This window comes from Mobula hypostoma, chromosome 15 (genome assembly GCF_963921235.1).
Source record: "Mobula hypostoma chromosome 15, sMobHyp1.1, whole genome shotgun sequence".
Classification (NCBI taxonomy): Eukaryota; Metazoa; Chordata; class Chondrichthyes; order Myliobatiformes; family Myliobatidae; genus Mobula; species Mobula hypostoma.
In genome coordinates, this window is record NC_086111.1 from 51,142,470 (window position 1) to 51,168,482 (window position 26,013).

Below are 26,013 nucleotides of genomic sequence, written 5' to 3' on the forward strand. Positions count from 1 at the left end.
CAGAATTCCTCATGTTTGCGTCTTTAAAGAGGAATGCAGTTTGCCCACTGTAGCAGAGCTGTGGCAAATAACAGAGAGAGGATCAAAGATGCCTTAGAAGTAATGAACTAGAGAAGGAATGTTTGTCTCTAAAAGAGTCTAATCATTTTCCCTGGTGAAGTAATTGGATAGTGTCAGTTTGGTAAAGAATTTGACACACTAGTATCCTGAGAATTAAAATCGCCAACTTAAGTGAAGATTCCCTTGAATAACAACCAGTCTGAGTTTTAACAAAGAGGGGGACTGGTGGAGGTGGAACTGATGAAGCTGTCTGAGTGTTCTGGACCAGTGGTCTCCGACAACTGGGCCGCAAAGCACGTGCTACCAGGCCGCGAGGAAACGTTAAGATTTGGTGATATGAAACGATATAAGTCAGCAGCACCTTTCCTCATTCCCTGTCATGCCCACTGTTGAACTTGAACACACGCGAGGTCATTACCCACGTGTCATCCATGTCAACGTGGGAAGAAGATCAACTCCTCGAGCTTGCAAATGACAGCGGGCTGAAAAGTATGTTTGACATAACATCTCTGCCGGCATTCTGGATCAAAGTCAAGGCTAAATATCCTGAGACAGCCACGAAAGCACTGAAAACGTTGCTTCCATTTCCAACATCATATCTCTGCGAAGTGGGGTTTTCTGCAACGAATGCAATGAAAACTAAATTGCGGAATAGACTGGACACAAGGAACCCCCTTCGAGTATCGCTGTCTCCTATCACCCCTCGATGGGACCGTCTGGTTGCAGGAAAACAAGCCCAGGGCTCGCACTGATTCAGCAATATTGGTGTGTTGCAATGATTTTATATGTTCATACGGGGAAAATATGCGGTGTGTTTAATATCCAAACGTTACTTAAAATGTTATGATGCTACTGACTTATCACTATATTCGTGCGAGGAAAATATGCAGTGTGTTTAATATTAAATTCGTTAGATAAACCCTTTTAGAAACAAAATTGAGTGTACTAGCCACTTATAAGTGACTTATAGTTGACCTATCACCTATATTCTGGTTGTGATTAGAACTACCGCACCCCCCCCTCCCCCCCGTCGGCCAGTCCACAGGATTATTGTCAATATTAAACCGGTCCGCGGTGCAAAAAAGGTTGGGGACCCCTGTTCTGGACTATAGCAATATATAGACAGATGCGACGTAGGTACTTATTCCTCATGGGGAAGTCCTCTCCAATACTTTGGTGTTGTGCAAGTTGGAGATGTTGCTGGCTGCAAAAAATTCACAAGAGCTACAGTGACTTTGACAGTCAGAAACAGCGGTGTCCATCCACTGATACGAGAACTTAGTTACAGCGGCTGCAAGTGACATCAGGCAGTAAATAAAACAGGCAGTCTTGCAAAGTTACTTCAAAGTACACTTATTATCAAAGTACATGCAGTAAAAATTGTACAACCTTGAGATTCGTCTCTTCACAGGCAGCCTCAAAACAAGAAACTTGAAAGAACCCATTAAAAATAAAACCAACAAACACCCAATGTACAGAGAGAAAGAACAATACAAATTATGCAAACGGTAAAAGCAAGCAACAGCATTCAGAATGAAAGTGAGTCCACAGACATGAAACCGAGAGCAGTCAGACCAGGCCCACAGCTTCAGCTCACGGTCACAAAGCCCAGAGCAGTCGGACCAGGCCCACAGCCTCAGACTCAGCTCATCACACAGCAGAGCAAAACATCGTGGAGCTCACGGTCAGAAAGCCCAGAGCAGCCGGAGCAGCGTGATGAAGAGTAGAGTAAATATTTCAGAGCAGCGAGCAGAACCAGCCGACCCTGGGCCCTGTCACATCAATCCACTCAGGGCCTGGAGCCTGCTGCCACATTCCAGCTCGTACCTGACCTTTCCAAATCGGCCTGGCACTTGGATTGATCCAGCCTCGCTCTTGGTTTAGGTGGAAGGGCCCCGAAACTCCTCCGCTCTTTCTTCCACTTCGCACACCCTGACTCCATCTCACTACTACTACTACGTCGACTCAGGCCTTGGGGGCCGGCGTCGGGCACGATGACGGACTCTCCACTTCTCCCTCTCCTTCATCAGTGTGTTCAGTTCATCTACATTAGCCGCGCCGCTGTCTTCTAGGAGCATGTTGACCATAGTCTTGGGAGGGCGCCCAGGGTTCATCCTCCGTCTCAACCTCGCTCCAACCACGTCTCCTCGAACATGCCTCGACCTCACTCCAACTTTATATCGCACGCCTCGACCCTCGAGTCAGCCTCGCCCTCGCGTCCTTCTTCATTGTTTGCGGTGATCATTTACCACAGATTTCCCACAGAAGAAGTGTCATTAATAAATGTATTTCATTGTATTTCTTTCCCTGTGTGGACCTGGATGATTAAGGCTTCATTAACAGGCTGCCCTTCTCCATCTAACTCCTTGTGCTCCCTCTTAGGTTCCAGCTCTGAAGACAATTGTATGACCTGTCTTTAACCAGCCATGAAAAGTGTGCATTATGCACTAAATTTCTAAACCAAATGTTACCTACAAACTGCTTTAAGTTGCATCCCAAAGATCTCTTTTTATTCCTTTTTAAGGGTAGTCATGAAGTCTCAGATTTCATTTGAACCAGCATGTTACTTTAAATTATAGTTATCCACAGTTACGTTATTGGCACAAAATCCAAAGTTAAAAATGGGTAATTATTAGTGTTTTGTAACAAGTCTTTTGTGATGCATTTGGAACTGCGCATGTCTGACGGAAAACAATGAAATGAAATTTGGTTGTAATTTTAAAAAAATTCAGTTTTCAGATGTAACAATTAATGTTAAGAATATACCTCAATGCCTAAAATGTTACCGAGGTTACTGGTCTGTGACTGGAATCAAAATCTCTACGTTTCAGTGACACCATCTTATAGAATTTAGCAAAGGCAGCTCTAAATTTCACTGCAGCAGTGCACAAAAGACCTGCATTGCCTTGTTTCTTAGCGACCGCAAGCCCTGGTAATGCAAACTGCCACACTGGACTTCTTGTCAGCAAATGTGTTTGTTTTCCCAGCCACGAAAATTGAACTGCACACGACCAGTAAAAGTGTAGAATGCATGTAGGAAGCCAGGGTTGAAACAATGTTGATGTAGCCTCAAATTTAAGTTCAAGTTTGTTGTCATCTGACTATACATATATACAACCAAACGAAACAATGTCCCTCCAGACTACTGTGCACCCACAATACATACGTATATCACACACAGCACATCAAGCAAAATATTATCACAAGTAAGTTAATGAAATATTGTTCAAAATGTGTGTGAAGTGTACAGCACAGATAAACCATAGGCAGTACAGGACACCGTTCGCTGTCCTCGTGGTAGCAGGGTACTCATTTGTCTCACTGCCTGGGAAGGAAGCTGCTGCCCAGTCTGACAGTCCTGGTCCTGATCTTCTGCAACTTCTTCCTGATGGTAGTGGGTCATAAAGATTGTGAGATGGGTGCTAGGGATCCTCAACAATGCTTTGGGTCTTTCATACACAACACTCCTAGTAAATGTCACAAATAGTAGGGAGGGAGACTCCGGTCATCCTCTTGGTGGTTTTTCGACTATCCTTTGTACGGTTTTACAGTCCAATGCCTTGCAGCTTCCATTCCACACAGTGATGCAGCCAGACAGGACATTCTTGATGGTGCTGCTGTAGAAATGGGGGAGGGGTGCTTGACACACCTCAAACTCCACAGAAAGTGTGGACACTACTGTGCTTCCATGACTTATGAGGAGGTGTTGAAGATCCAGGTTAGATTGTCCTTTGTACTCTTCACTCTTCCATGGGAGACCATTGATGTGCATTAGAAAGTGGCAAAGTATGCCTTCCTGAAGTCCACGATCATCTCCTTTGTCTTGTCCACATTGAGGCTCGTCATTGTTGCTGATGAGGCCAACCAACACTGTATCATCAGCAGACTTGACGATGCGGTTTGAGCTGGATCTGGCAGTACGGTCGTGAGTCAGCAGCGTCAACCGCAGCAGACTGACCGGGGGCACCAGTGCTCAGTGTGATGGAGCTTGAGATACTGCTGCCAACTCGGACTGACTGGGCTTTTCCATCAAGAAGTCCAGGACCCAGTTATAGAGAGGGGTGTTTACCCACCAGCCACTGAGGGATGATTATGTTAAATGCAGAGCTGAAGTTGATGAACAACATCTTGGCGTATGAAGCATAATTTTCTAGGTGGGACAGGACGGCGTGGAGAGCCAAAGCTATGGCATCATCAGTGAGCCACTTTGAGTGACAGGCGAACTGGCAAGGATCCAGTGTAGATGGAAGGTGGGATTTTATACATACCAGCTGCTCAAAGCAGTTGGATACAACTGAATGGCTTGCTAGGCCATTTCAGAGGGCACTTAAGAGTCAGCCCCTTTGCTATGGGTCTGGAGTCACATACAGGCCAGATCAATAAGGATGGCAGGATTACTCCCCAAAGGACATTAGTGAACCAGATGGGTTTTTACGACAATCGACATGGTTTCATGGCCATCAGATATTTTCTTTCTTCTTTTTCCATATTTTTATTGACTTCTATATAGAAGAATACAGAGTCCAAGAGAATATATATTATAAAACAAAAGAAAAAAATTAATACCAGATACAGTATATTGAATCACATTAACAAACTCCTTGCTCTATATTCATATATATTAGATTAATTTGTATATTAGAATATAAACAATTATATAAAATAAAAGATCTACACCCACTACCAAGGTCGAAGCTGTTTGGGGAAAAAAAAGAAAGGAAAAAAAATCTGATCAGATAATAAAACATGCTATTAATCAACTTCTGTACTTTAACGAGAAGTCAAAAATTATGAAAATAATTTAAAAACGGCCTCCACAAATTTTGAAAATCTTGGTTAGATTCAGAAATTGAACAACGAACCTTTTCTAAATTTAGGCATGCCATAACATCCCGTAACCACTGAGCACGATTAAGCGGAACAGCATCCTTCCATTTACACAAAAGCACCCTCCTAGCCATAACAGAGATTGATATTTTTATTGAATTCAAATTCACCATCTGCCATGGTGGGATTCGAACTCATATCCCAGCGTATAACTCAGTCTCTGGATTAGTGATCCAGTGGTAACTACCTCTACGCCAAATTTCCCAAAATCATGGAATTCCCTCCCTAACAGCACTGTGGGTGTACCTACACCTCAGGGGTTTCAGCGGATCAAGAAGGCAGCTCATCACCACCTTCTCAAGGGAAATTGGGCACAGGATGTGGGCATTGCTGGCTTAGCTGGCAATGCCCACACCCTGTGAATAAATTTAAAAAAGCACTTCATGATTATTGAGGTCAGTGCCACTGGGCGGTAATCACTTAGGCCAATCACCCTCGCTGTCTTGGACACCAGAATGATGGTAGCTACCTTGAAGCCTGCAGGGGCAGTGGACTGTTACAAAGAGATGTTAAAAATGTCTACAGCTATTTGTAAGTTCAATGTCAAATGTCTTAAACCTACAGAAAATGACCCCAACTCTCCAGGATACTCTCTTTCCTAGTGTGTAGTGCTTACAGTCACAGATTCTATCTGGGAGTGGGGCAGGTCCCTTCTTCTGTCCCCTTCCATTGGGCAAACCAACAACAGCAATTACAAGATGTAGACTGGCTAACAGTACTCCAACATGACAAGGTAAGCAAAGAAACTTTCAGAAATGCTGATTATGGCAACTCTTTCCGTTGTAAGATGGAAACACTGTACCACATCTTGTAAGCGTTAAATTTCATAGTTTGCCAAACTGAAAGAGGCAACAAACTAAGGAACAGCAGCTACAAGGAAAGGAGCTATATTTGTCCAAAAGGCCAAGTTCAGTCACAGGTCATGCTGACTGATTGTCAGTAGTAGAGAAAACCCAGAGTGGTGATAAATTAGCTGAGAAGGATTAAAATTTGTTGCTGTTATTTCCTAATATTCAGTAACACAGCTGCCTGAATTATAAGAACTGTTCCCGGGGCCCCAAAGGCCATCATCAGCTGTGGTCTGAATGAAAGCTGCTGACCTTCCAGCAAAAGCAGCCATCCATGACCGAGTGTTGCAGACTTAGCATTCTCCCCACAGCAGGAGAAAATGCAGAGGAATACACTCAAAGTGCAACCAGGTAAGGGGCTTGGGGAGGGTCTGCTACCAAATGACACTCCAACGAAACTCCTCTGCATCTAATTATGAGCACGTAGGCTGGGCTTGCAACTTCAAAATTAAATTACAGCTGCATTATTTACAAGAAATATGATTATAAAAATATAAAACGTGTCTTGTTGGTGCATGAAGTCTAATAACCTTCAGCTCTGTTGAAAAAAATGCGCCAGGATGTCTTTGCCCACTCAGCACGCCGTGATTTCTGTGGAGTGAGATACTGAGGGTCAGGAAAAGTTTCGGATTGAGGGGGAAAGGGGTAGATGTCAGTTAGATATACTTCTGGCCTTTCTCCAAGGAACGTCAGCTTGTCGTGGTGAAGCCAAGCTCCTGGCAGGGTCACCCGTGGTGATTAGGTCAAGGTGGAGATTCCAGACAGAGAACGATGCAACCAAGACATCATCGGTGGAGCTGGCGGAAGAGGATGGCACGTCGCCATGGCAGCGAAGGTGGAGGAAGGCTGCAGCAGTGAAGGGTCCAAAGTCATCTTGCATTCCACGCTACTGGACCCTGACCTCGAAGTGTCAAGGACCGTGTGGTGGCTACCTGTGCATCAGCCTCCCACACTAAACAAGGTGACAAACAGGCCTTCTCCATTAAGGGAATAACTCCTTCAGAGAGCTTACTTGACTCAGGTGGCCACACCGCTACTACTTTGAGCTGTTAGGATTGTGGAGACACAAGAGATACTACAGACGCTGGAAAACTGGAGCGCGCACAAAATGCTAGAGTAGGGGCTGCTATCCTGGGGCTCATGGACCCCTCGGTTAATGGTAGGAGTCCATGACATAAAAAAATTGGGACCCCCTTGTTAGAGGAACTCGGTGGGTCAGGCAGCATCTCCGAAGGAGATGGACAGTCGATATTTTGGGTCAAGACCCTTCATCGGATAGGTGAGGATTGTGGAACAGTTTATGCAGAGTTCATTGTGTAGTTTAGGGAACTATTAGACAAACACGTGACGATGAGAGGATGAAAATAGGTGGCTTCAGAGAAGGACAACAAGCTAAATGGGGTTGAAAATCCTCAGTGATGTGTCTAAACATGTAAACTAGTACAATATTCTTAAATAAAAGGTAAAAATGATTGCATATGGTCTCCTAAATTAAAAATGTACAAGAACCTTGGCACAGTGGAACGTGTAAAGAGTGATATGAGGTCGATGACACCCAGCCAAACTGAGAATCCAATTAATACAGTGTCCAGGATGAATTTCAGTCTGTCAATGTTTCACGACTTATTATTTTGAGAAAAAAGAGTAGCTGTTGTGTCTGTTATTGAGGGACAGTGCAGAGCACATCAGGATGCCTGCATGCAGGACACTCAGCTGAACTTTATAGATAACCCTGCTTGTACAGTATGTGAACAACTCCTGTGTGGGAGAGGGCTAGCTGAGCAGTATAGGAATAACACTATTAACTACCACTATATTAGCAATAGAAAACAGATTCCGTTGCTAATTCAAGGATAAATACACGGGCCATTTCTTACTCAGAAAATGGTCACATTGATTGAGCTAATTAAGGCAGGTCAAAGAATACCTCCTTATAAAAAATTCAAGGTATCATAAATTCAGCAACACAGCATGCACCAACAATTGATCCATTAACTGGTGAACAAAAGCATACAAAGCAAAAATTGTTTGAGTAAGAATATCCTTGAAGAAACCATCTATCAAGCTGCTGCAAGGTCTGTTTAGTCCATTTGCCAAATGATGTTCCTTTCTCACAGTCTTTCTTTGTTATTATGGCTGGAAATTTTCCTGCAATCTATAACCAGAATCAGATTTAATATCACTGGCATATGTCATGAAATTTGCATTTAGAGTGTGCATATCTTTTAAGACAAATAAAGTGCATATTTTTAAGATAGATAGTGTTGGAACTCTCTGTATCACTCAGGTTGGCTGACCACAGCTAATGCAGCATGGATTTGGAATCGAACCCAAAACATTCCCAGTCAGTGCAGTTACATCCACTGCAACATCATGTCAGCTATTATATTTCCGTCTGTGACTGCACTCCAGCCAAGTCTTTATGCCTCAGCAACTCCACAGTTAAATAGTATCAGCTTTATTTGTTATGTCATCACTTCAGGTATTTTGAAAATCAATTGTCAAATCGATGAACTTGAACTTTGTTATTTGCTAACATTTTCCCTAAATTTTCTTCTATTGTTTGATTTTCAGTACAGTAGATTCAATTGATAGAAAATATTACCATCTCCTATTTCCAGTGTTTTAAATAATAATCAGTAGGCAGCTGTCGATCCAAGGGGATCGTGGGTTTGCGCCTCTGGTGGACTGTGTCCTCTCCAGGGTACAAACCTGGGCAGGAACATTTGAAGAACCGGCTGTTGTCCATGCAGCGGGTTCCTGCTCTCCACATCACTGATGTAGTCCATAGTCCAAGGAAAGGGCAAATGCTGATACAGCTTGGCACCGGTGTCACCGCAGAGGCTACCAGAGTGAAGTTGTAAACAACATTAAACTGCCTTAGGGACCCTGGCTCCAGATTTCTTTCTCGAGGTTCACTCCTGAAGCCGTTCCCATGGCTGGGTATGGCCGCAAGGCAGCGGAGGTTTAAAATCAGAGTTTTCCTTCTCCTAGGCGGGTTGCTGTCAAAGGCTGACGAGCCCCAACTGCCCAAAAAATAAAACACAGAAAAGTAAAGAGCTAACTTTCATGGGCACCACAATGACTGTTCTTATCAAAGAATTTCCATATATGTATAGCTTGAGCCAGTTTTCAGTAAAAGATAACCATGACTTTTGTTCTTTGTCTTCTTCTTCAGTTCTTACTTACAGTAGATTAATTAGGCATTCAAAACAAGAAGTAAATCACACAGCAAGCACAAGACTTACATTTCATTCTTGACTTTTGAAGAATCTTCTGGACAATATTATCTCCAGATCCAACAAGTATAATGATCGAGAAGGTTTGTGCAGCTGTAGGATTAAGGTCTTGGGAAGAGAGCATCACTTGTAGCCAATTGGTCTTGAAACGAGGACGAAATAAAGCCAAAGGGTTTTCAGAGCAAGGCTTATTTGTCAGCAAGCGCCAGGGTTATAGGTGAATGAGAGCTGAAGTTGATGAACAACATCTTGGCATATGAAGCATAATTTTAGATATGTTAAGATAGGAGCAGCAGAGTTTGGAATGACCATGAATGTAAGGCAGAAGAGGGAAGGCTGACCAGGAAAACAATGGAAGAATAAAGCGTGGTGGTCCAAATGTGCTGAACCAGGACCTGAGTTAGATAACTTTATAGAGGTGGAATTAGGCAGAGTTGGTGAATAGTGGCTATGGGTTAAAACTCAGCTCAAGGTCCAATACAACACTACGGCTGTTGGTGATTTTAGCCAACATACAAACATTGCAATATGGAGTTCCCATTAGGTGGACATTTGCAGGCGAGCGACTACAACGATCTTTCCCCTAGTCACAAGTTGCTTGAAAGGTCATAATTAGAATGGATCATGTAGCAGACTGAACAGATGTGTTCTGCAAACCAGTCTACCTTAGTGCACAGGACTGCCAAAAATGGAAAGAGCATTTGAGGCACTGGATGGGGGTCGCTACCACTTCACTTCTTCCAGCAAAAGAGAGGTCTTTTCTATCTATCTGAGAGAACGGACAGGGCCACACTTTAATATCTCATTTGAAGAACACCGTCACCCTCCATCATCAATTGACTGTCAGACCTGATTTTTATTTCATCTTTCTAAGTTCTAAAACACTTACAATGACTTTAATCATGTTAACCTACAGGATGTTTTATCCAAGTTGCACCAACACATCGCAATGTCTGCTGGGGTACAGGACCGGAGCATTTTTATACAGACAGATACATTGCTTACGAAGGATCCCATGCCCTCATCTAGCCCTCTCTGATCACATCTCCATAATGTTAATCCCAGCACACTGACCACTGGTTCAAATGGAAAAGCCAATCAAGAGATCCATCACTGTATGGACTAATGAGACAATCTTTATGCTTCAGTACTGTTTTTAGCAGACTAAATGGCAGCTGTTTAAGGTGGCTGCCAAAAATGGAGAAGACTTAGGTCTCAAGGAATATGCCTTATCTGTCACTGGCTACATCAGTAAGTGTGCAGACGACATTGGTGCTTCATGAAGTCATTTCATGACCCAACCAGAAGCCCTGGTTGAACGTTACTAAAAGCCTGGGGAACTGCCTTCAAGTCTGGGGACATGACAGCTCTCAGGGCAGCCAGGCGAAACCTCATCTTAGGCATCAAAAGGGCTAAGACTGCCTATAGACAAAAAAAAATTCAGAACCACCTGTTCGATAACAATCCCTGACGTATGTGACTGGGCATCAAGGCATTACTGACTATACAGGGACCAACAGCTGTGATGGATGATCACTTTTTGGCTCATCGGCCCATTCAATGTTCACTAATCTCAGCCTTCTAAACACAGCAGCTGCCACATGTACAATCACAAACAGTTGAAAGTAAATTTCCAATTTGTTTAGTTTCGGTTGTAAACGGGAGTCAGTCTACAGTTCTTTAAATATAAATAACAGCAGTAATCAGTCTGAAGTTAAAACAAAGTATTGTCTATTGAACAGTTTTGCAAACAAGCTCTGTTTATAACACAGATGCACTGTGAGATTTAAGATACAGCTCACTGCACCTGCTTTATTGTTTCTCAAGGTGTAGTATGAGACAATGGGTGTTTAATTTGACTTGCTTCAACAGATAAGCTGCTTCTAAGTTGCTTAGTTCAGGTAAAGATCAGATCAGATGGATAATGTAATTTAGCATATCAATAACAGATCTATTAATGTTCAAAGTTTTATGTACTCAAGGAAGTTAGCTTCACAGCATTAAATGTGGAACTGTGTCTCCAAGGTGCTGATAGACCTTTCATGTTAAAAGGGTATCTCATGAAATATCATATGCGTGTGAAGTCTCTCAAGTGGTATAGAAAAGGGATGGATATCTGGAGAGTTTATTAGTTCAGGTTTATTAGGAATGGGGTAAAGAACATCAGGAACCTTGGAAGAAGCACGAGCTGAACGAGAATCCATTCTTCCAGCTTTTGTTTCTGCAATGGACAATTCATTTGGCTGCAACTCATCGGTGTGTCTTTATACTTTATACTTTATTGTCACCAAACAATTGATACTAGACCGTACAATCATCATAGCAATATTTGATTCTGCGCTTCCCGCTCCCTGGATTACAAATCGATAGTAAATATTAAAAATTTAAATTATAAACCATAAATAGAAAATAGAAAAATGGAAAGTGAGGTAGTGCAAAAAAACCGAGGTGCAGGTCCAGATTTTTGGAGGGTACGGCCCAGATCCGGGTCAGGATCCGTTCAGCAGTCTTATCACAGTTGGAAAGAAGCTGTTCCCAAATCTGGCCGTACGAGTCTTCAAGCTCCTGAGCCTAATGTACCCATGTTTTGGAAATCCTTTCTCCTTTGCATTTTAGAAATACTTTGTGTTTTGGAAATGCTTCATGTTTTAGAAATAGTTTGTAAATTGGAACTGTTTAAGCTAGAAATACTCTGAGTTACAAACAACAGGAATTCTGCAGATGCTGGAAATTCAAGCAACACACATCAAAGTTGCTGGTGAACGCAGCAGGCCAAGCAGCATCTATAGGAAGAGGCGCAGTCGACGTTTCAGGCCGAGACCCTTCGTCAGGACTAACTGAAGGAAGAGTGAGTAAGGGATTTGAAAGCTGGAGGGGGAGGGGGAGATGCAAAATGATAGGAGAAGACAGGAGGGGGAGGGATAGAGCCGAGAGCTGGACAGGTGATAGGCAAAAGGGGATACGAGAGGATCATGGGACAGGAGGTCCGGGAAGAAAGACGGGGGGGGGGTGACCCAGAGGATGGGCAAGAGGTATATTCAGAGGGACAGAGGGAGAAAAAGGAGAGTGAGAGAAAGAATATCCCTCCCCACTGATCTCCCTCCTGGCACTTATCCGTGTAAGCGTAACAAGTGCTACACATGCCCTTACACTTCCTCCCTTACCACCATTCAGGGCCCCAAACAGTCCTTCCAGGTGAGGCATCACTTCACCTGTGAGTCGACTGGGGTGATATACTGCGTCCGGTGCTCCCGATGTGGCCTTTTATATATTGGTGAGACCCGACGCAGACTGGGAGACCGCTTTGCTGAACATCTACGCTCTGTCCGCCAGAGAAAGCAGGATCTCCCAGTGGCCACACATTTTAATTCCACATCCCATTCCCATTCTGACATGTCTATCCACGGCCTCCTCTACTGTAAAGATGAAGCCACACTCAGGTTGGAGGAACAACACCTTATATTCCGTCTGGGTAGCCTCCAACCTGATGGCATGAACATTGACTTCTCTAACTTCCGCTAGGCCCCACCTCCCCCTCGTACCCCATCTGTTACTCATTTTTATGCACACATTCTTTCTCTCACTCTCCTTTTTCTCCCTCTGTCCCTCTGAATATACCTCTTGCCCATCCTCTGGGTCACCCCCCCCCGTCTTTCTTCCCGGACCTCCTGTCCCATGATCCTCTCGTATCCCCTTTTGCCTATCACCTGTCCAGCTCTCGGCTCTATCCCTCCCCCTCCTGTCTTCTCCTATCATTTTGCATCTCCCCCTCCCCCTCCAGCTTTCAAATCCCTTACTCACTCTTCCTTCAGTTAGTCCTGACGAAGGGTCTCGGCCTGAAACGTCGACTGCGCCTCTTCCTATAGATGCTGCTTGGCCTGCTGCGTTCACCAGCAACTTTGATGTGTGTTGCTCTGAGTTACAAATGTGTTTTAGGAACGTTATTTGGATTTAAACAAGTATCACTGAAAATAAATAAACTGTGTTTTAAACTAATTTGTTAGCTGGAATTATCTTCTCCATGGTAGTGAGAGGGGACACACCACTCGAGTAGTGAGTACTGGCAGTTAAAAAACATCATAGAGGATAAGCAGGGAAGTAAATGAGTCTTTGAAGATTGAGTAGTTACATTACAATCTCCCTTTAGTAAGAGTACTCATGGCTATTTATATCTGATAGGGCTTAAGGTCTTTGCTTGAGTTTAGAACTTCACAGTCAGCAAACCCAATACCATCACAGTTGGCCCCAACATAGTCACGTTATACCAAAAATATTATTTTAGTAAGTATTATTACTTAGCAGTAGTCCCACTCAGACAGCTCTTGACAAATGTTATAAAATGGTCGACAACCTGATTTCCAGCAGTTGTGCTGGTCGATATTATGAATGTATTAATAATATAGCACAGATATTGGATTATATCTCAACTGTTCCTAAGATTGAACACGATGAATATTTTATTTTTCAAGTCAGATACTGGAATGATTAAGGATAGAACATAGGAGTAGGTTGCAGATTAGAAAGACCAAACCCCACTGTACGACCTGGTGGACTCAGATCAGCACAATTTGTATCTGATCCCAATAATGTCGCAATAATTCCTGTCTGGAGACAATAAATTGGCCCCTTTTCAGATAGAAACCAAGCACCCAGGTGGGGACCACAGGTTTATGTGATAGAACACGGTGATCCATATCTTAATCCCAATGCATGGGGATATCGTGTATTCCTTCTAGGAGCACACAAGGTTGTGCCCACACCAGTAAACCCCAAGAGGTTCTAATGAAGCCTGGAAAACAGATGCTTGGGAACATGCAGTAGAATTACTAAAAAGACCGTCTACAGCCAGCAAAAGAAGAATACAGGGATAGGGTCCTGTATAAGGAGCTGCTGCAGCCGCCCCAGTACAAACATCCTATCAAGTTTTTGGACTTTGACGATTCAAAGTTTGCAGGCAGTATGTGCCACGCCTCCAGATGATTCTGAACGAATTTAAAGTGGCTACTTCAGAATGCTGGGAGGTTATAGACCTTCAAGGCCAGTCATACTCCACAATATGTTCAGCAATTCTTATTAATGTCATTTCCCACAGCTTTGGTAGCATATCCACACAAGTGTGGAAATCCATCTCAGATATTGTGTGGATCTATACAGAAATAAACGGTGGAAGTGTACGAGGAAGTACTGTATTGAGTACAATAGTCAGAAGCCAGGGCTTAATAACAGTTTATAAAATTAGTGAGCAAATGACAAGAGCAGTCCGGGACCTTTTTCATTCTATGTCACCCCTTTATTCTTTGGCTTTGCTGACTGTGAAGTTCTAAACTCAAGCAAAGACCTTAATCCTTATCAGATACAAATCAATCAACTGACACATGAACAATTTCAGGTCGTTCATGATGGTAGCAGGATTACCATTTGTTCCTACACAAGGACATCGAGGGGCCGGCACAGGGTCCTCTACTTCCCCATTCTAAAGCAGGGGTTCCCAACCTATTTTATGCCATAGACCAATACCATTAAGCCAGGGGTCAGTGGAGCCAGGCCGGTAATCACTGTTCCAATCAGGACATGGTTTAACTCCTGAATTTAGACAAAATGGTCACTCGAGTAGGATATCCAAAGACCATTAATGCATTATAATCAACCTTAGGTCTAATGAATTATGCTAGAGCTTTCATACCTGGGGATGCTCAATTGCTAAAACAATTATACAAAGGACATAGGCTGGAAAAATGAAAAGCCTGGCAGCATCTCTAGGAAAAGGTACAGTTGACGTCTCGGCCCGAAACGTCGACTGTACCTCTTCCTAGAGATGCTGCCTGGCCTGCTGCGTTCACCAGCAACCTTGATGTGTGTTGCTTGAATTTCCAGCATCTGCAGAATTCCTCATGGTTGTGAAATGAAAAGCCTTTTGTTTTTATCTCAGAAGATGATGAGGCATTAAAGAAATTGATGGATGCAGTTTAGCAAACAATAGATCTCCAGACAAGAGAAATAAGTTGATTTGGGGACTAATAAACACTGGTACAAGACGACACCTTAAATTGAGAATATGTTCCTGAGAGTTATGATTTATAATCCTCACTTGTCACAGCAGATGCAGAACTATCTTCTCTACAACCCAATGTAGCATGAAACGCTTTAGAGCACTATTGTCAAATATGGTACTGTAATGGGTCAGTTATGAAAATCCAGAAAAATGGATCCACTTAGTTATAATCCTTGCTCTTGATTTTAAAAAAAGGATTTAAAAAAATCAGAAACTGAATTAGAACCACATGGGTTGCAAGCACATCCTTTAGAGAAGCATATGGCTGAATTTGCAGAGGCAAATTAGAATGATGTCAAAAACAAGTAAATACAGCCAAACCAGTCTGGCAATGTACAGACTCTAATTATGCGAGAATGTGGCAGAATGAGATCTTCCAATCTGGTCAGTTACTGGATAGTGAACACACAGAGGTAAACTGTTTCCACATAGAGGAATATTTATGAATTATTATTGACTAGATCATTAGTACAGGAGTCCCACATCCCGGGACATACTGCAAGCCTCTTACACAGCTACGATAAGAAACTGAGTAATAAACAAGCTGTTGGGATTGGCCTCACTACAGTAAGGGGGAGGCCAGGGTCTTGATAATAACTAAGTAACAAATAGAAAATAACCAGGCTGATGTTTTAGGAATTCTCCTAGATATTACTAAACCCAATTCCAAGGAATTTCCAACACGGTACAAACACGAAGCTGATGGTGATGGTTTGGGTTTGTCGCCCTAAAAAAGATAAGAAGCAAATACCTCCTGCCCACAAGCATGAAGCACTGACAGGAGAAGCCCACCAGGGATTCAGACACATCATGGTGGCGGACAAGCCACTCATGCGAAATTCGTCATGTTATAATGGCGGCTGTGCATGTTGTGTGACTATAAGTGACTTATTGCAAATAGTAAAGAATGTCGGGCTTTATTTAATAAAGGAGCAGTCACAGTTCACCTCCTATAAGGCAAACAAAACCAACTGCACCAACGCATGTGTGGCAAATTGATTATATGGGCCCATTCCTAGCATCACAAGGCAGCTTAACTTATCGGAACCCTAGTAGGTATATTCTTGTGACAATTGATCTTTGTACGGTATATATGTGGTTAGTCACCACAACTTCTTGTGGTGGGACAGTAACCATCACAGCACTCCAAATCTCCATATTCCCATATGCTGGCACCCCTGCCTGCATATACACCAAGAGACTGTTTTCCGTCAGTGCTAAAGGCTTTCAAGCCATATGTGAACAAACAGACTTTCAAGTGGGGGACAACACTCCATTCCACCACAATCAAGTGACATGCTGGAGTGAAGGAATCAAGAGATTAAGGAGGCCCGGCAAAACTGGTCTACACTGGAGGCAAAGTAGGCAGCACTTGTCCCTGAAGTGGAAATGCCCATAAACAAAGTGCCAATTACAAAAATTAGGAGTATTCAAGAATGTCTCACCTCATTTCTTAATGTACAATGTCCACCTAAATACACCCGATTGCTAACTCAGGCCAACCATTGCCTACACCAAATAAAACTCTCCACAAGGAATCGAGAGAGTTTATGGGAGTTCACGAGAAAGCAAAAGAACCTGACAAGGCAGTTATGGAGACCAAAAGAAAGTGACTGGGTCCAAGAAAAGCAATTCCATAAAAATAATTCCAAAATGGAAACCTCATCTCATTACCGAGGTTATCAATTGAGACAGGAGGGAAAACAAGACTGTCTCCATAGGAAACATCAAACCTGCTCCAGCACTATCTATCCCCACAGAATGAGTGGGATTCTTATATTAGACCAGTACATGGGTTGAGCATGGAATCACTACACCTCGATAGGGAGGGTTTGAGATATATTGAAAAGAGAAGGCGCTTGTTAAGATCTTAAAAAAAAACAAAAAAAATTTCCTGTTCACTTGACGAAGATCTCATAGATACAACTGCCCATGTGCAATACATCCAGTATGCGCTGTTGTTTTCAGAGTAAGACAAACTCAAAATCTAGGAAGAAATGTTGCTTTTGCTGTATTTTACTTTTGTGTTTACACTAACATTGTTTAGTGCTGCCTTACCTGCCATTTGCTTTTTTCCAGACAAAGTCGTATTTACTACAGAAATTGTCTCATCTAGCTCAAACACCCTTAAAACTTAATGACTCAGAAAATATCAGATTAAAGGGATCTGCGAGCAATAATGATTCTAATTCAAATGTCACTAAATGGCCCTTGCCTCTTGGTCATACGTGAATTAATACATTAGACCCCTTGATGCAAAGTGATTGTTCCCATCCACGTAAACATTCTCTCTGACCGCATTGCAGGTGAAATGAACATGGACACATCGGAAGGCAAAGAAACACTTGCAGAAATGATTCATAGCACCCTAACAAAACTGAAAGATTCCAGCCTAGATATTGAAGGTAAACTGAAAGAGTAGGGGTTCTCTACCTTTTTTATGCCATGGACCCCTACCATTAACCGAGGGGTCTGTGGACCACAGATTGGCAACCCTTGTGAGAGAGGAATCCTTTAACATGGATCCCTCAATACTTGAAAAGCACAGACCCTTTATGCAATTGAATGATCCCACTGTGAAAACACTGTGACAAAGACTATTATTTAAAATGAAGACTTCTCCGTCAGGCAGATATCTTATTGCATGTTCCCTTTACGGCCAACAAGTATATGAACATACTTACTATGAAGATTTTAATATGGTTCCCTTTCTCCAATTATGGCTACTCCACTCCACTCTATTGTTAAATGTCACTGTAACATGACAATTTCTCTGCATTTCTCAGTTATGTTCAAAATGGTTCTGCAAACCCCTTGATCTGATTTTTTGCATGGGAAGACACGATGAAAAGATGCACTGAAGCAAAAGCTAAAATAAAATGAAAATGTTTTCTTCCCTGGTCAACAGAAACTAATAAATCCAATAAGCTTTTCAGGGATTTTAGTCCTATAGACCATTGTCTCTACCCAGATTTCCTATATGCCCTTAATCAAATAGTTATGACTACTTTGTGCTATGGTGTGAATAAGCCCTTGCAACAAAAAAAGTTCAGAATTATTGTTGTCCTTACGAATTCAATTATATTTCAGATAGACTTCAACTACAAAAGGAAGATGGTGAAACAAGCCTGTGACAAATTTTACTGTTGGAGACCAATTGATAATGCTAAATTTTGGGGTTACACAGTTAACCTTACTTCCCAAATAGACAATGTTACATACACAGACAAGCCTTCAATTATTGCTGTGTATTCAGTCACATGTCGCAAGCAGAAAGAAAAACACTATTTTGCTACCTGAAAAACTTTCGTGATTTTTAAAAAAAAAGACATTGCCTGTACAGCATTGCTTCAACAGTGCTCATTCTCATAACAGCACTAACATGATCCTTTGGTTTGTTCGGAAGGTAGAAATTTCTGAGGACAAAAGCTGTCCAGACATACTGCTAAAAGAGGATCACTCATTTTTTAAGGTTTATAGAGGAAACGACTCGGAGTAATTTGATGATTGCGCATCTCAAAACAGAAATGTAAGTCCAGCTTTAAGGAATGATTTAGGATGGATGCAACAAAGAATGTTCTAGAAAAACTTTATATTCGTTAACAATGGCTAGAAGTCAAATTAAATAAATATTTCTCTGTACATTACAACAGTAACTCAACTGACACAATCAGATAGATGAGCAAGACACCTCCTTTCACAAGTCTTCTTTGCAGACCCATACTAAGCCCCTGACTGGCTTAATGTTCTAGCTTAAACTATAGCTAAGCCCTGTCCAGTTGTTGCAAATTTAGCTTCTGCAGCAGTGCATACAGTTTCCGGGTGGATTGGCACTACTTTGAATTGGGCTGAAGGTTTTTTTTTGCTACTTTTTCCAATGGACTTCACCACTAGCCATTGTAGTTACTGTTTTTGTAGTACTCTTTTTACTGAGAGGTTGAAAGCTTGATGACATCTGCTTTCCATATATCAGCTCCACTCCTGAGACTTCGTTAACTCCAATACCTAACCTGCACTACAATGGATTATCTCTTGTGTGACTACTTTGATAGACACCGCCTTGAACCCACCTCTTTACTATTCCTCTGGTTCATCCTCAACCTCGGAAGAGTAAAGAATCGTGATCATGTTATCCTTTCTCCTCTCCTTTTCCTAGTCCTGATTACTAACTTTGCGTATGGTTATGCATGTTCCTTGCCTCATCTTGAGGGTGGGGGAGGGGGGTGTTGGGATGTGTCTGTCGCAAATAATTGGTCTAATGACACAATCCCACAAAAAGATGTTGATAATATTATACTATCATGGCTTACGTCTTTGACTTTTAAAAGGGATCTATCTTACTATACTTTGTGTGTTATGTTATAAAAGACTTACCAGGAGGAGAAAGGTACTGTAGCTATCTCTGAGGAATGCTGCGCTCCTAATAACCTTTTCACCTATTCTGTTTTGATTTCTTCAGAAATGGAGCTGTAATCCTAGGGCCTCTGAGGTTTACAAAGCATTATATTTGTCACAAGGTCGAAATGCTTCAATGTTTTACTCATTATTTGGGTGTAAGCATATAGTATATTGTATATGTGGTACTCCTACAATGCAACAAGGAGGACCACTAAGCCTACCAATATTGCTTTTCATGATATAGTAAATGTTACTAGAACAACCTGTATACAATGGATTCTGGTTAATTGGGACACATCGCAACCAATACCTTTTGGCCCAATTAAGTGGCTGCCCCAGGTAGCCAAAATTGATTGGAAGTAGAATCCATGAGTAATTTCATGGTATAAACAAGATAAACAAGCGTTTAATGAATTGTGTACTTAAGTGAAATATAGAATAAATTAGAACACTGCCAAAACTACTACAGCACTATAAAACTGCATGAGTTCCTAATAGTTATTGACAGAGGAATTCATTCAATATATGCTGCTGTGTTCATTTGATTGACAGCAAATGAACAAAATCAGCGTAGCCGTCTACTGCAGGTAGCGGACTGCCTTCAAACAATGCTGTCGACGATTACATCCTCCAAACCTTCATTTTCATTGCAACATTCAAGGCCATTGTCAATACCTTCAAATTCTTTGCAGTTTCTCATTTGCTGAAGTAGTGAAGTTGTTTAATTTTCACTCCCACCATTTCTGGCATCTCCAAGCCTGAATGCTTGAAACCGTAGTGAGCCAACCAATTCTGAATTCCCTTACTGTTTATTACATGCCAACTATCAGTGATAAAAATCATTGTTTTTTTTAAAAACACAAACATGCAAGTGACGCCGTTTAAAAATTGTTCACTCTAAGCACAGTGTAAAGTCTAACAGCCACATGACGTGCACATGACTGACGATAGTTAGAAAATATTCGGTTACAGTCTCCTGCCCCATTTAAGCAGCATAGTGTCCCAAATAAACTAAGGCTACTTTCTCAACTTGTTTTGTTCTTTAAGAGTTGTCCCAAAAATATGGATGCCCCAATTAAATGATGGCCCAATTAACCACAGTCCAATGTATGGGGCAGATAAAATCCCATGATTTGACAGAACAGACTGAGTAGCCTTGCTCAGTTAAAGTTCTCTGGGAAAACACAGAAGTTGGGAAGATGCGTCAATTCTTCTCCGTCAAGCCCGGAAAAAGGGGGAAGACTGAACAATTATATTTAAGAGTGCAGAATCATGAAAATGGGAAGAAACTTATGCAGATGGTATGGCTGGTGTCAGAATATTAAGTTACAACATAGCAATGGTTGCTCACTCCCATGGGGGGAACATAACGAACAACTATGTTCTGACATCGATTTTTTTTCCTGGGAATTTAAAATTCTCAATAGAAGAACTGTATTTTTCCTTACTTTTCTAAATGTTTCATTTTATGTATATTATGTTGTGAACTCATGTAACTGATGGATATAATTTCCTGTAAGTAAAATCTGAGATTACTGATCCTCATGTAAAAGACGCCAGCAATACATAATCAATAACTTGTTTACAGAGTAGGAAAGTGTATGATCATGCACTTTGCTGGAAGGAATAAAGGCACAGACTATTTTTAAAATAGGGAGCAAATTCAGAAATCAGATTGCAAAGGGACTTGGGAGTCCTCGTGCAGGATCCCTTAAGGCCTAACTTGCAAGTTGAGTCAATGGTAAGGAAGATAAATGCATTCATTGCAAGAGGACTAGAATATAAATCATGATGCAATGCTGATGCTTTAAGGCATTGATCAGACCACACTTGAAGTATTGTGAGCAGTTTTGGCTTCCTTATCTAAGAAAGGATGTCCTGGTATCGAAGAGGATTCAAAGAAGGTTCATGAGATTGAATGAAAGGGTTAACATATGCGAAGCATTTGATGGCTCTGGGGCCTGTACTTACTGGAAAGTTAGAAGAATGAGCTGGGATCTCATTGAAACCTACCGAATATTTAAAGACCTAGATAGAGTGAATGTGGCGAGGATGTTTCTGAAAGTGGGGGAGTCTAGACTAGAGGGCACGGCCTCAGAATACAAGTACATCCCTTTAGAACAGAGTCGAGGAGGAATTTCTTTAGGCGAAGGGCAGTGAATCATTGCCACAGACGGCTCTGGAGGCCAAGACATTTAAAGCGGAGGTTGATCGATCCTTGGTCAGTAAGAGTGTCAAAAGGTTACAGGGAGAAGGCAGGGGAATGTGGTTGCAATGGATAATAAATCAGCCATGATGGAATGGTGGAGTGGACTTAATGGGCCAAATGGTCTCATTCTGCTCCTGTGTTTTATGCCTCAAATTACAGAAGGCTAGAATTGGAGGAATGCAGATGTATTGGAAATCTGTAGGTACGAGGAGACTGGAGAAAAGGATTGGCTAAAATATACAGAAATTTGAAAACATTAGTAAGTATTTTCAAATTCATGTGCACGCAACTGAAGTCAATGTAGGACAGCATGTGCCGATGAACAACACAGTGCAAGTTAGCATATGTGGGCCAATGATGTTTACTTTAGCAATGGGTAGATAGAACAAGGAATGCTATTTAGGTGTAACCAGGGAAAGACTAGTGCACAGCTAACAGGCACCTGGATGAAGCTTTCAATACAGAAAACTGAGGAAGAAATTGAGTCAAGCACTTTTACAGCAGAGGAAATAGACGGCCTTCATGAAGCTAAGCTCAGCATGAAAGGTGACGTCAAATTGTGAACACCTTGTTTCTACCTTGGGACATTGGTAGAGAGACAGACGGAGTTGGTGGACATAGAATGAAATTTGTAGCAGAAACGTGAAAGACAATGGATTCAGTCTTCCAAATCACTGGAGGAAACTACTGCTCATTCAGAACTGGATATTGGAAACAGAACTTGATGCAGAGGCAATGGAGGGACTGAGAGACGTACAGAGGTGAGATGAAGTTGGTATCATAAGACCATAAGACAAAGGAGCAGAAGTAGGCCACTCGGCCCACCGAGTCCACTCCGCCACTTCATCATGAGCTGATCCATTCTCCTATTTAGTCCCACTCCCCCGCCTTCTCACCATAACCTTTGATGCCCTGGCTACTCAGATACCTATCAATCTCTGCCTTAAATACACCCAATGACTTGGCCTCCACTGCTGCCTGTGGCAACAAATTCCATAGATTCACCACCCTCTGGCTAAAAAAATTTCTTCGCATTTCTGTTCTGAATGGGCGCCCATCAATCCTTAAGTCACGCCCTCTCGTACTAGACTCCCCCATCATGGGAAACAACTTTGTCACATCCACTCTGTCCATGCCTTTTAACATTCGAAATGTTTTTATGAGGTCTCCCCTCATTCTTTTAAACTCCAAGGAATACAGTCCAAGAGCGGACAAACATTCCTCATATGTTAACCCTCTCATTCCCGGAATCATTGTAGTGAATCTTCTCTGTACCCTCTCCAACGTCAGCACATCCTTTCTTAAATAAGGAGACCAAAACTGCCCACAGTACTCCAAGTGAGGTCTCACCAGTGCCTTATAGAGCCTCAACATCACATCCCTGCTCCTATACTCTATTCCTCTAGAAATGAATGCCAACATTGCATTCACCTTCTTCACTACTGATTCAACCTGGAGGTTAACTTTAAGGGTATCCTGTACGAGGACTCCCAAGTCCTGTTGCATCTTAGAACTTTGAATTCTTTCCCCATTTAAATAATAGTCTGCCCGTTTATGTTTTCTGCCAAAGTGCATAACCATACACTTTCCAACATTGTACTTCATTTGCCACTTCTCTGCCCATTCTTCCAATCTATCCAAGTCTCTCTGCAGACTCTCCGTTTCCTCAGCACTACCACTTATCTTTGTGTCCTCAGCAAACTTAGCCACAAAGCCATCTATTCCATAATCCAAATCGTTGATGTACAATGTAAAAAGAAGCGGCCCCAACACTGATCCCTGTGGAACACCACTGGTAACCGGCAGCCAACCAGAATAGGATCCCTTTATTCCCACTCTCTGTTTCCTCACCACTCGGGGAAATGCACAATGTGTTTTCAGATACTGGTTCCAATGCAGTCTGTGGATGAAAAGTGGGGATCGGAGAGGGAATGGGTGTGCGTCAGAACTGACAGGAACCGTTGAAGGAAAACCCCTGGACAACTGACATATACTCAGGCACAGGAATAAGACAGTGAAGCTGCCCAAATTAAAGACGCAGACAGGGTGATGTATGGTTTACATTCATCAATCATGAAGGAAGTTTCTGACTTTAATAGCATTTTGGTAATGCTGCAGGGTTAGAAACTTCATAGTTGACATTCAATAAGGAAATCTTTGACATGACAGTATAGGTTTGAGAGGGCAGTAGAAATAATGGTTGAACTTGGGAAGTATGGCCAGAAAGGGTGAAGGTAGGTAGATCTGGAGGAAGGGAAGGGGGAAAAAGCCATTGAGAGTACCTGTGAATGCAATCGTCAGGAAAGGAATTCAGGTGCAGCAGTTTAATAGGAATATAATACCAGAGGAGGGTGTGGGTCCAATTGACAAGTTCAGATAAAGCCTGATGAAAGATAAGGTAGAAACTATAGATGGGAGCCCAAGGCCTTGTACAGGAGAGTTCACCAGCATATCCAGCCTAGTGAGCTGAAATCAGAAATGTGGCGGAACCAGCTTGGTAGAAAGCTACTGGTGCCAAGTTTGGAAGGGGACTGAGGAGAATTATTTTATACTAGTATAGAAAATTATGAGGGGTATAGATAGGGCAAGCAAGCTTTTCCCACTGAGCTTCGGACTACAACCAGAGGTCATGGGTTAAGAGTGAAAGGTGAGAAGCTTAAGGGGAAAGTTCTTCACTCAGAAGGCAGTGAGAGTGTGGGATGAGCTGCCAGCACAGGTGGCACGTGTGAGCTCGATTTCAACGTTTAAGAGAAGTTTGAATGGGTACATGGGTGGTAGGGGTATGGAGGGCTATGGTCCAGGCGCAGGTGGACGGCAGTAGGCAGTTTAAATCGTTCGGCATGTACTAGATGGGCCGAAGGAGCTGTTTCTGTGTTGCAATTCTCGCTGACTCTAGTGAAGCAAAACAAAGACTGTTTTACAGTGTAGGATAATCCCAGAACATTGAGCAATTTCTGGCACAATAGAACCTCATGATGCAGCGGGGGTGGGGGTGGGGGAGCGTTGCGCACAGCAAACGAAATAATCGGTACTAGAAGAATCTTTGAGCCCTGATCAAAAGACGCACACAAACGGGCACAGGAAATTTCAAGAGCAGCTTCAGTGTAACTATGGAGTTACTTCTCACAGGGCCTAAACGGCTAAAATGCCCTGAGCACAGTGCGCTTGGGGAGGCAGCGAAGTAACAGGAATTCGTCTTATTTAATGTCAGGATGGAACTGCACACACCAATGGGCCGTGGCGACAAATTTCACATTAGGATACAAACTACGCCTCCTTAAATTCGGAGGGCAAGTGGACCTGCCCGAAGTCCTTCTCCGATGTTGCCGTTGCTGCATCCTATTTGCAACACCGGCTCCCTCCAACAGTTATACAACCCAGCACGCAAGTACTGGAGACTGGCCGGCATTCAAACGGCACAAACACACATCACACTGACACAACGCTGTCAACACACGGAAGTAACACATCCTTTGTCACACAATCAGAACAGACAGGACTGTCGCAACCGATGCCCAGAAACTCCTAAGTGATGATGGATTTCAACCCATTGCCTGCACGATGCACGCTACAGCGTCGAGTGGTCGGTGTGTAGCGTGCGGACCGTAAATATTTTGTGCCGCAACATCTCCAAGCAGCAGTGTTGTGCGCAGTTATGTAAAGGCGCTAGTAACTGTGTGATCGGTAATGGTTGATGTCAATAACCGAAGGGAACTAACCGCTCTCCAGCAGGTTGTCACTGCAGCGAAACCGGCTCCGGGTTCCGAATATCGGCCAATTAATTGCTCCTGGTACGCAAAGGCTTGCAATAATTTCAAAACACTTCCGGGCAGGGCTAATATGTTCAGTGCAACCACTTGACACGCGTTTACAACACACGGTGCCCGCTGCTGTTTGCTGCGCGCTGAAGCACGCCACACGTGTGTGCTCCAGCTCGACCTGGTTGGCTCCCAACTCCCTATTTAGTCTCCGTTCTTTGGCTGAGCCCTTGTCAATCAGCCTGGCGTTAGGGGTGATGTTCCCTTCTGACACACTTTACAAACCTGTTTCATTCAGGTATGTTTTAATCCAATGAAGGCCATTTTGAGTAAAGTGAACAGATTATTGCAAACGAGTGACAAGTTCATTTTTTTCGATGTGCCGGATCTTCCCACTTTTACATTTCTTAACTGGGAGATCGGTGCCGCAAGGACCGCCATTAAGTGTCTTGAAGCACTTTGAGGTTCAAAATTGTGTCAAATTCACCTTTGGGCAAATTAGTCCCGGGATGCATTCTTCCACGGGAAAGAGACTGCGGTGCATCCTGTCTCTTCAAAACAA

At 42.7% G+C, this 26,013-nt stretch overlaps 1 protein-coding gene across 2 annotated transcripts in view; it reads right to left on the reverse strand.

The window, feature by feature from the left end:
* LOC134356835 (monoacylglycerol lipase ABHD6-like) overlaps positions 1-25,420 on the reverse strand; it is an 83,916-nt gene extending 58,496 nt beyond the window's left edge. The window contains exon 1 of one of the 2 annotated variants that reach the window (XM_063068013.1): positions 25,413-25,420. The gene's annotated coding sequence lies outside the window, so the exon portion shown is untranslated. Of the gene's footprint in view, positions 1-20,159; positions 20,289-25,412 lie in introns of those variants that run through there. The other variant, XM_063068012.1, reaches the window with a different exon arrangement.
* Positions 25,421-26,013: the final 593 nt, after the last annotated feature.